The 7,282-nt window shown below is 43.0% G+C and overlaps 1 non-coding gene across 1 annotated transcript; it reads left to right on the top strand.

Annotated features, from left to right (window-relative positions):
- The first annotated feature begins 6,478 nt into the window (after nt 1–6,478).
- On the top strand, nt 6,479–6,583 carry LOC114639681. Its single transcript, XR_003714046.1, has one exon. It is a non-coding gene; the product is annotated as a U6 spliceosomal RNA (small nuclear RNA).
- The last annotated feature ends 699 nt before the right edge of the window (nt 6,584–7,282 follow it).

Below are 7,282 nucleotides of genomic sequence, written 5' to 3'. Positions count from 1 at the left end.
CGCCATGACCACGGCAACTCTTATAAAGGAAAACTTTAACTCGGGCTGGCTTACACTTTGAGAGGTTTAGTCCATTATCACCATGATGGGAAGCATGGCAGTGTACAGGCAGACTTGGTGCTGAGAGTTCGACATCATGATCTGCAGACAGCAAAAGGAGACTCTAATGCCACACTGGGTGGAACTTAAGCATAGGAAATCTCAAAGCCCATCCCCACAGTGACACATTTCCTCTAACAAGACCACACCCCCTAATAGTGCCACTTCCTGTGGGCCAAGCATTTAAACACATGAGTCTATGGGGGCCAAACCTATTGAAACCACGACTGCTTGGTAAGAAAACAATGTATAATTCAATAGGTACATAAAAAGACTCGGGGGCTGCAGAGGTGGCTCCGTTGCAAGCCTGAGCGCCCATGTGCACAGCCTTCTTGTGTGGCGGTGTATGCCTGTAACCTCACAACTGGTGGGAGGAGACAGGAGAATCCCAGGGCTCTCTGGCCAGTCAGCTTCATCAAACTGGTACGCTCCGGATTCATCGAGATAGCAGTCTTGGTATATGGTGGGTGCAGCTGGAGCGATGGCTCACTGATTAAGAGCACTGGCTGTTCTTCTAGAAGACGGGTTTGATTTCCCAGCACCCACGTGGCAGTTCACAGCCATCCGAAACTCCAGCCTCAGGGGTTATTCAACACTCTCTTCTAGCCTCTGCTGTCACTGCTTGCATGTAGAATACAATAAAACATGCAGGCAAAACACTCGTACCCATAAAATATAAGTCTGTTTCAAAAACACTTTAGAGGAAGACACCTGCTATCCACCTCTGGGCTCCATGTGTATGCTCAGACATGTGCATAAGCGTACCTACACATGCGTGTGCACACAAGAACACAATTTGACAACTGAAAACTCATTTACAATTTCAAAAAATTTCAAACTTAGGAACACAAGAAATGTCCTTAACCTCGTGGAATGAGTTTATAAAAAATTGAAGTGTTCTGGGTGGGTGGGGGATGGGGTAAGGGGACAACATACGAAATGTAAATAAAACATCCAATTAAAAAAAAATTGAAGTGTTAAAGACTGTCTTAGTTAGGGTTTTATTGCTGTGAAGAGACACCATGACCATGGCAACTCTTATAAGGAAAACATTTAATTGGGGCTGACGTACAGTTTCATAACTTTAGTCCATTATCATCATGGCCGAGTGAGGGCGGACCTGGTGCCGGAGGAGCTGAGCGTTCTACATCTTGATCCGCAGGCAGCCAAGGAAATGGTGAGTCACACTGGACATGGCTTGAGCATAGAAGGTCTAGAAGCCTGCCCCAACAGTGACACACTTCCTCCACCAGGCCCACACCTCTGTGGGCTAAGCGTTCAGACACATGAGTCTGTGGGGGTTATTCCTGTTCAAACCACTATAAAGCCAAAGCCAAGCATGGCTGACAGATGCCTGTAATCTCAGCATTTGGGAAACAGGAGGGTCAGGAGTTCCAAACAACCTGAGCTAATATAAAACAGCAATATCTGGTCTCAAAACTAAAATCAATCAAGTGTGATGGCTGAGCCCAGCACTTGGTAGACTTTGACAGGAGGACTGGGAGTTTAAGGATATCCTAGGCTAAACAGTGGTTCTAGGCCAGCCAAAGGTACTAAGCAAGACTCTGTCTAAAAAAAAAAACAACAAAACAAAAGACAAAAAAACAAAACAAAACAAAAAAACTAAGGCCAACAAAAGGGCTCAGTGGGTCAGGGTGCTTGCAGCTAAGGTGATGACTCAAATTCCATTCCTCAGGATCCTAGGATAAAACACACTGTAAACTGTCCTCTGACGTCCACATATGTATGTATGACATGCGCCCCTCCTGCCATACATATATAAGTAAATACTTTGGGGGTTTGAGTAAGAATGATCCCCATAGGTTCATGTATTTTAATGCTTAGTCTCCAGTTAGTGAACTGTTTAGGAAAGATTTAAGAGGTATAGCCTTCTTGGAGGAGACATGTCACTGGAGAAAGGCTTTGAGTTTTCAAAAGCCCAAACCAGGCCCTGTTTCTGCCTGTGGGTCTCTCCTTGTGTGTATCTGTCTCCCCTCTGTCTGCCTCTGCTCTGTCTGTCTCACTTCTGTCTCTTTCTATCTCTTGGTCTCTGTGTTTCTCTGTCCTTCCCCCTGCCCCTCTCTCTGTAACTTGTGACAGATCCGCTGTGAGCTCTCAGCTGCTGCTCCAGACATGCCTGCTTTCTAGGTTACTGTGGTTATGCTGTTCCTCATAGCAGTAGAACAATAACAAAGACAAATATCAAAGCAAGACAAACCTACCACACTAGAGACAACATGATACATAATGGCAAAAACTAGATGTCTCTCCATAAGTTCAGGAATAGAAATAAAAAGAAATCTGTCCCTAACTACTACTAGTACACATTGTACCAGCAATCCTAGTCAATTAGGACAATAGAAGATATACGAAAGGGCAGAAGTTAGAGCTGAAGCAATAACATTGTCTTATTTACAGATAGGATGATCGTGTAGATTGGAAATTCTACAGAAAAGAATAACTCGTAGTAATAAGTTTGTTAAGCATCCAGGGTACAAGTTTAACATATGAACATCAATTCGATTTTACTCTTACATCCTATCAAAAACAATTTTTTAAAAATGAAGTTTAAAACCATTATCTTTATGAGGCAGGGTCTTACCATGTAGCTGGCTAGCCTGGAACTTACTGTAGAGATCAGGCTATCTTCAAACTTGTGATGGTCTTCCTGCCTTTGCCTCCCACGTGAGACAGTGCTATTTATAACACTTAATAAACTGTAGAGCATTTAAAGGGTGGTGAGATTGCTCAGTGGATACAGCTCTTGCCACAAAAGCTTGATGGCCTGTATTAGATCCCCAGAACCCATGTATCTTCATTTGCTTTCCATTGCTGTGATAAACGCCATGACCAAAAACAACCTGGGAAGCAAAGGGTTTGTTTGACTTAACTTTCCAATCACTGTCCATCATTGGAGGAAGTCAGATTCCATCCTAGAAGATGGAACCACAGCAGACTACTGCTTACTGGCTTGCTTCCTCTGGCTTCTGCTTAGCTACTTTTCTCCTGTAGCCCAGGACTACCTGGGATGTTACCACCAGCAGTGGTCTGGTCCCTCCCACATCAGTTAGCAATTACGAAAATCCCGGAAATCCTGTACAGACCATCCCATAGGCCACTCAACTCCTCAGCTGAGGTTCCCTCCTCCAAGGTGACTGGTTTGTGTCACAATAACAAAAACCTAATCAGCCCACTGGGAAAAGAGGGAGGAGAGAAATAACTTGCTATGTTGTCTCTGAGCTCCCTACATGCACCAGGGTACATTTGTGTGCCCACATAAGCACAACACATACACAACAATCACAAAATGTTTCTAACAGTGTTCAAAAACATAGGCATAAATATAAGAACTATACACTGAAACAAGGGAGAAATTAGACATGAACTGAAAGAGACAGTACTATAAAGAAGTCAATGTTTGAGGCTGGAGAGATGGCTCAGCACTTAAGAGCACTTACTCCTCTAGCAGAGGTCCTGGGTTTGATTCCCAGCACCCATGTGTAACCATCATAACCATCTGTAACTCCACTCCCAGGGGATCACATGACTTCTTATGACCTGTATAACCATCATAACCATCTGTAACTCCAATCCTAGGGGATCACATGACTTCTTATGACCTCTGTGGTCCTTACACATACATAGTGCACATGAATGACACGCAGATAAAACACCCATGCATAATAAATGAATCTTTTAAAAAATTTTTATTTATTTACTTTGTATATATGAATATTTTGTTTGCCTTCATGTCATTTGTGTGTACCATGTGTGCCTGTTGGATCCCCCAAAACTGGAGTACAGGTGGTTGTGAGCCGGTATGTGGGTACTGGGAACTGAACCCAGGTCCTTTGCAAAATCAACAAGTGCTTTTAACCACTGAGTCATCTCTCCAGCCCCCAAAATGAAATGTTTTGTTTTGTTTTGTTTTTTTAAAAAAGGAAGTCAATTCTCCTCAAATTGGTCTCTAGATCTGGTGTACTTTAGATAGAAATCCCAGGAGGAAGATCACAGCCACCAGAATGAAATTCAATCCCTTCATGACTTCTGACCAAAGCAAGAACCTTGAATGATATTTTGGTATACCTTCCCACATTTGGAGGAAGATCATGTTTTCCCCTCTTCCCAAAGAGCTGAGACAGAAGTATAATGTTCAGTCTATGCCCATTTGAAAGGATGCTGAAGTTCAGGTTGTTTGAGGACACTACAAATGCCAGCAGATTGGCAAAGTGGCCCAAGTGTGCAAGAAGAAACATGTCATCTACATTGAACGAGTCCAGTGAGAGAAGGCTAGTGGCACAACTGTCCATGTGGTCATTTACCCAGCAAGGTGGGCATCACCAGGCTAACACTGGACAAGGACCACAAGAAGATCCTGGAGAGGAAAGCCAAGTCCTGACAAATAGGAGAGGAGAGGGCAAATACAGGGAAGAAATGATGGAGAAGACGTAGGAGTAGAGGCGTCACATACGGGACTTTCATTAAAGACTGCCTAGGTAAAAGAAAAGAAAGGAAGGAAGGAAGGAAGGAAGGAAGGAAGGAAGGAAGGAAGGAAGGGAGAGAGAGAGAAAGAAAGGGAGAAAGAAAGAAAACAGAAAGAAAGAAAGAAAGAAAGAAAGAAAGAAAGAAAGAAAGAAAGAAAGAAAGGGAAGGGAGGACAAAAGAAAGGAAAGAGAGAAGGAAGGATAGAAAGAAAGAAAAGAAAGAAAGGAAATCCCAGAAGGATTTGTATAGAAATAGAAAATACAAAGGATCTTGAATACTTGGTCAATTTTTTAAAAGCATGCAGTTAGGAGAAATTCTCTCTTAAATTAAATTGCTTTGTGTGTATGATGGGTGGGCATTCATGCCGCAGCACACATGGAGGTCTGAGGATAGCTTTGTAGAGCTTGCTCTCTCCTTCTAACTTTCCACAGGTTCTGGGGTCTTGCTCGGATTGCCAGGCTTAGGTGGCATCCAAGGCATCTCTTGGACCAGGAGAAATTATGTTTTGAGAATTATAAGTTCCATATAGGCTCACATGTTGGTTGGGATACTTGGTCATAGGCTGGTGGTCCTGTTTTGGAGGTTGTGGGGGTTGTGTTGAGTTCCACCAATTTCTGTTAAATTCTGTTTCCTAATCAAAACTATGTAACAACCAGTTGTCAACCCCCTTTCCACACTCCCACCACCACAGGGCCACACGCTGCCTTGCCGACTCCTATGATGGACTATGTAGGCTTCAACCAGAAACCAGTGTAAATCTTTCACTTGTACAGGCTTCTGTTTGTTATTTTAAATGTGTATGAGTGTTTTGCCTGGGTGTGTGTCAGTGCACCATGTACTTGCAGCTCCCAAGGAAGTCAGAAGAAAGTGTCATATCTGCAGGACTGGAGTGACAGAGATTGTGAACTGCCACATGAGTGCTGTGAATTGAGGCAGAGTCCTCTGGAAGACCAACCAGTGCTCTTACCCACTGACCCGTCTCTCCAGCCCTCTTCTCAGGTGTCTTTTCACAGTGAATGAATAGTAACCAACACAGTTCTCACACTACTTTACTACTCAAGGTAGAAACAGTGTTCTAAGAATAGATACAGGGGTCAGTGGAAGAGAAGAGTGAAGTAATACATACAAGATTAATTCATTTTTAACAAAGTTACTGTCTTAGGGTTTCCATTGCTGTGAACAGACACCATGATCAAGGCAACTCTTTCTTATAAGGGCAACATTTAATTGGGGCTGGCTTCCAAGTTCAGAAGTTATGTCCATTATCATCAAGGTGGGAACATGGCAGCATACAGGAGGAGCTGATAGTTCTACATCTTCTGAAAGCAGCTAGGAGAAGAGCAGCTTCCAGGCAGCTATGATGAGGGTCTTAAAGCCCACACCCACAGTGACACACTTCCTCCAACAAGGCCACTCCTCCACACAGAGCCACTCCCTGGGCCAAGCATTCAAACCACCACAGTCATCAAGTAATTCAGGGTCCTCTCCCCCTCCCCCCATGTGAGAATTGGCTCACGAGATCTGTGGCTTCTTTATCCAGAGTTAGCCAATCATATGTTTAAAAGTATTTTTTAAAACTTCTGTCCCCACTGAACACAGAAAGACTTTGATCCATAGTCATTATCCTGTAAAACAATACTGAATAGCTGCTACTTTTCTAGCATCTACGTTGTGTTAGGAATATAAAGATAAACAGGGGGCTATGTAGGATACATGCAAATACCTTGTCACTTTATATAAAGGACATCAGAATCTTCAGATTTAGGTGTCTTTGGGGTATCCTGGAAGCAACCATCCAAAAATACCAAGAAGATTTTGGGGGGTGGTTGCATTTGAGTGGAAAAATATAAACCTTTCCTTACTTAACACTGTAGAAAAGTTAACCTAACCATGCTTGCTTCAGCGGCACAGAGACTAAAATTGAAATGATATGGAGAAGACTATTAGCATGGTTCCTGCACAGGATGGCACACAGATTTGTGAAGCATTCCATTTAAAGAGAGAGAGAAAAGAAAACTCAAAGCAGAGCACAAACATCAATCAAGAAAACCACGAAAATGAGAAATGGGGGTAGAGCCTCACAACTTTATGATAGACATCCTAGGATATAAAACAAAAGAAAAAAGATACCTTGGATTTCACAAAAGTTAGATTTCTTCTCTTTTTCTGAGTCGCCATTAAGATTCCTAAGAAGCCAGGCATAGTGGCTCAGCCCTGTCATTGTAGCCCTTGGGAGTTGAATCAGGATGATTGGTGTGAAACTTGAGGCCAGCCTGGGCTACATAGTAAGTTCAAGCCAACCTAGACTATTATAACGAGACCCTGTCTTAGAGAGGGGGCAGGAGAAGAGAGAAAGAAAGAAAAAGATTCGTTACAAGATGAGGTAGAAGCAGAGGCAGGTGGATCTCTGTGAGTTCAAGGCCATCCTGATCTACAGAGTGAGCTTCAAGACAGTTATGGCTAAACAGAGAAACCCTGTTTCAAAAATCCAAATATAAATAAACAAGATGAGTCAAACAGGCTAAAAGCTTTGAACAGACAAGTTACAAAACTACACAAATGCTGGGTGAGCACAGGAGAAGATTCTTAGCATCAATCATGAAGAACAGCACGCCTACACCTCTGCTTAGAATGAGTGACTGATCATTTCTGAGAGGAATATCAGATGGTGCAGCCACTGTGGGAAATGGCTTGGCAG

This window comes from Grammomys surdaster, unplaced genomic scaffold (assembly GCF_004785775.1).
Source record: "Grammomys surdaster isolate TR1022 unplaced genomic scaffold, NIH_TR_1.0 100, whole genome shotgun sequence".
Taxonomy (NCBI): Eukaryota; Metazoa; Chordata; class Mammalia; order Rodentia; family Muridae; genus Grammomys; species Grammomys surdaster.
Note: the sequence above shows the minus strand (reverse complement) of the source record. Positions and strands in the feature narration are given on the sequence as shown.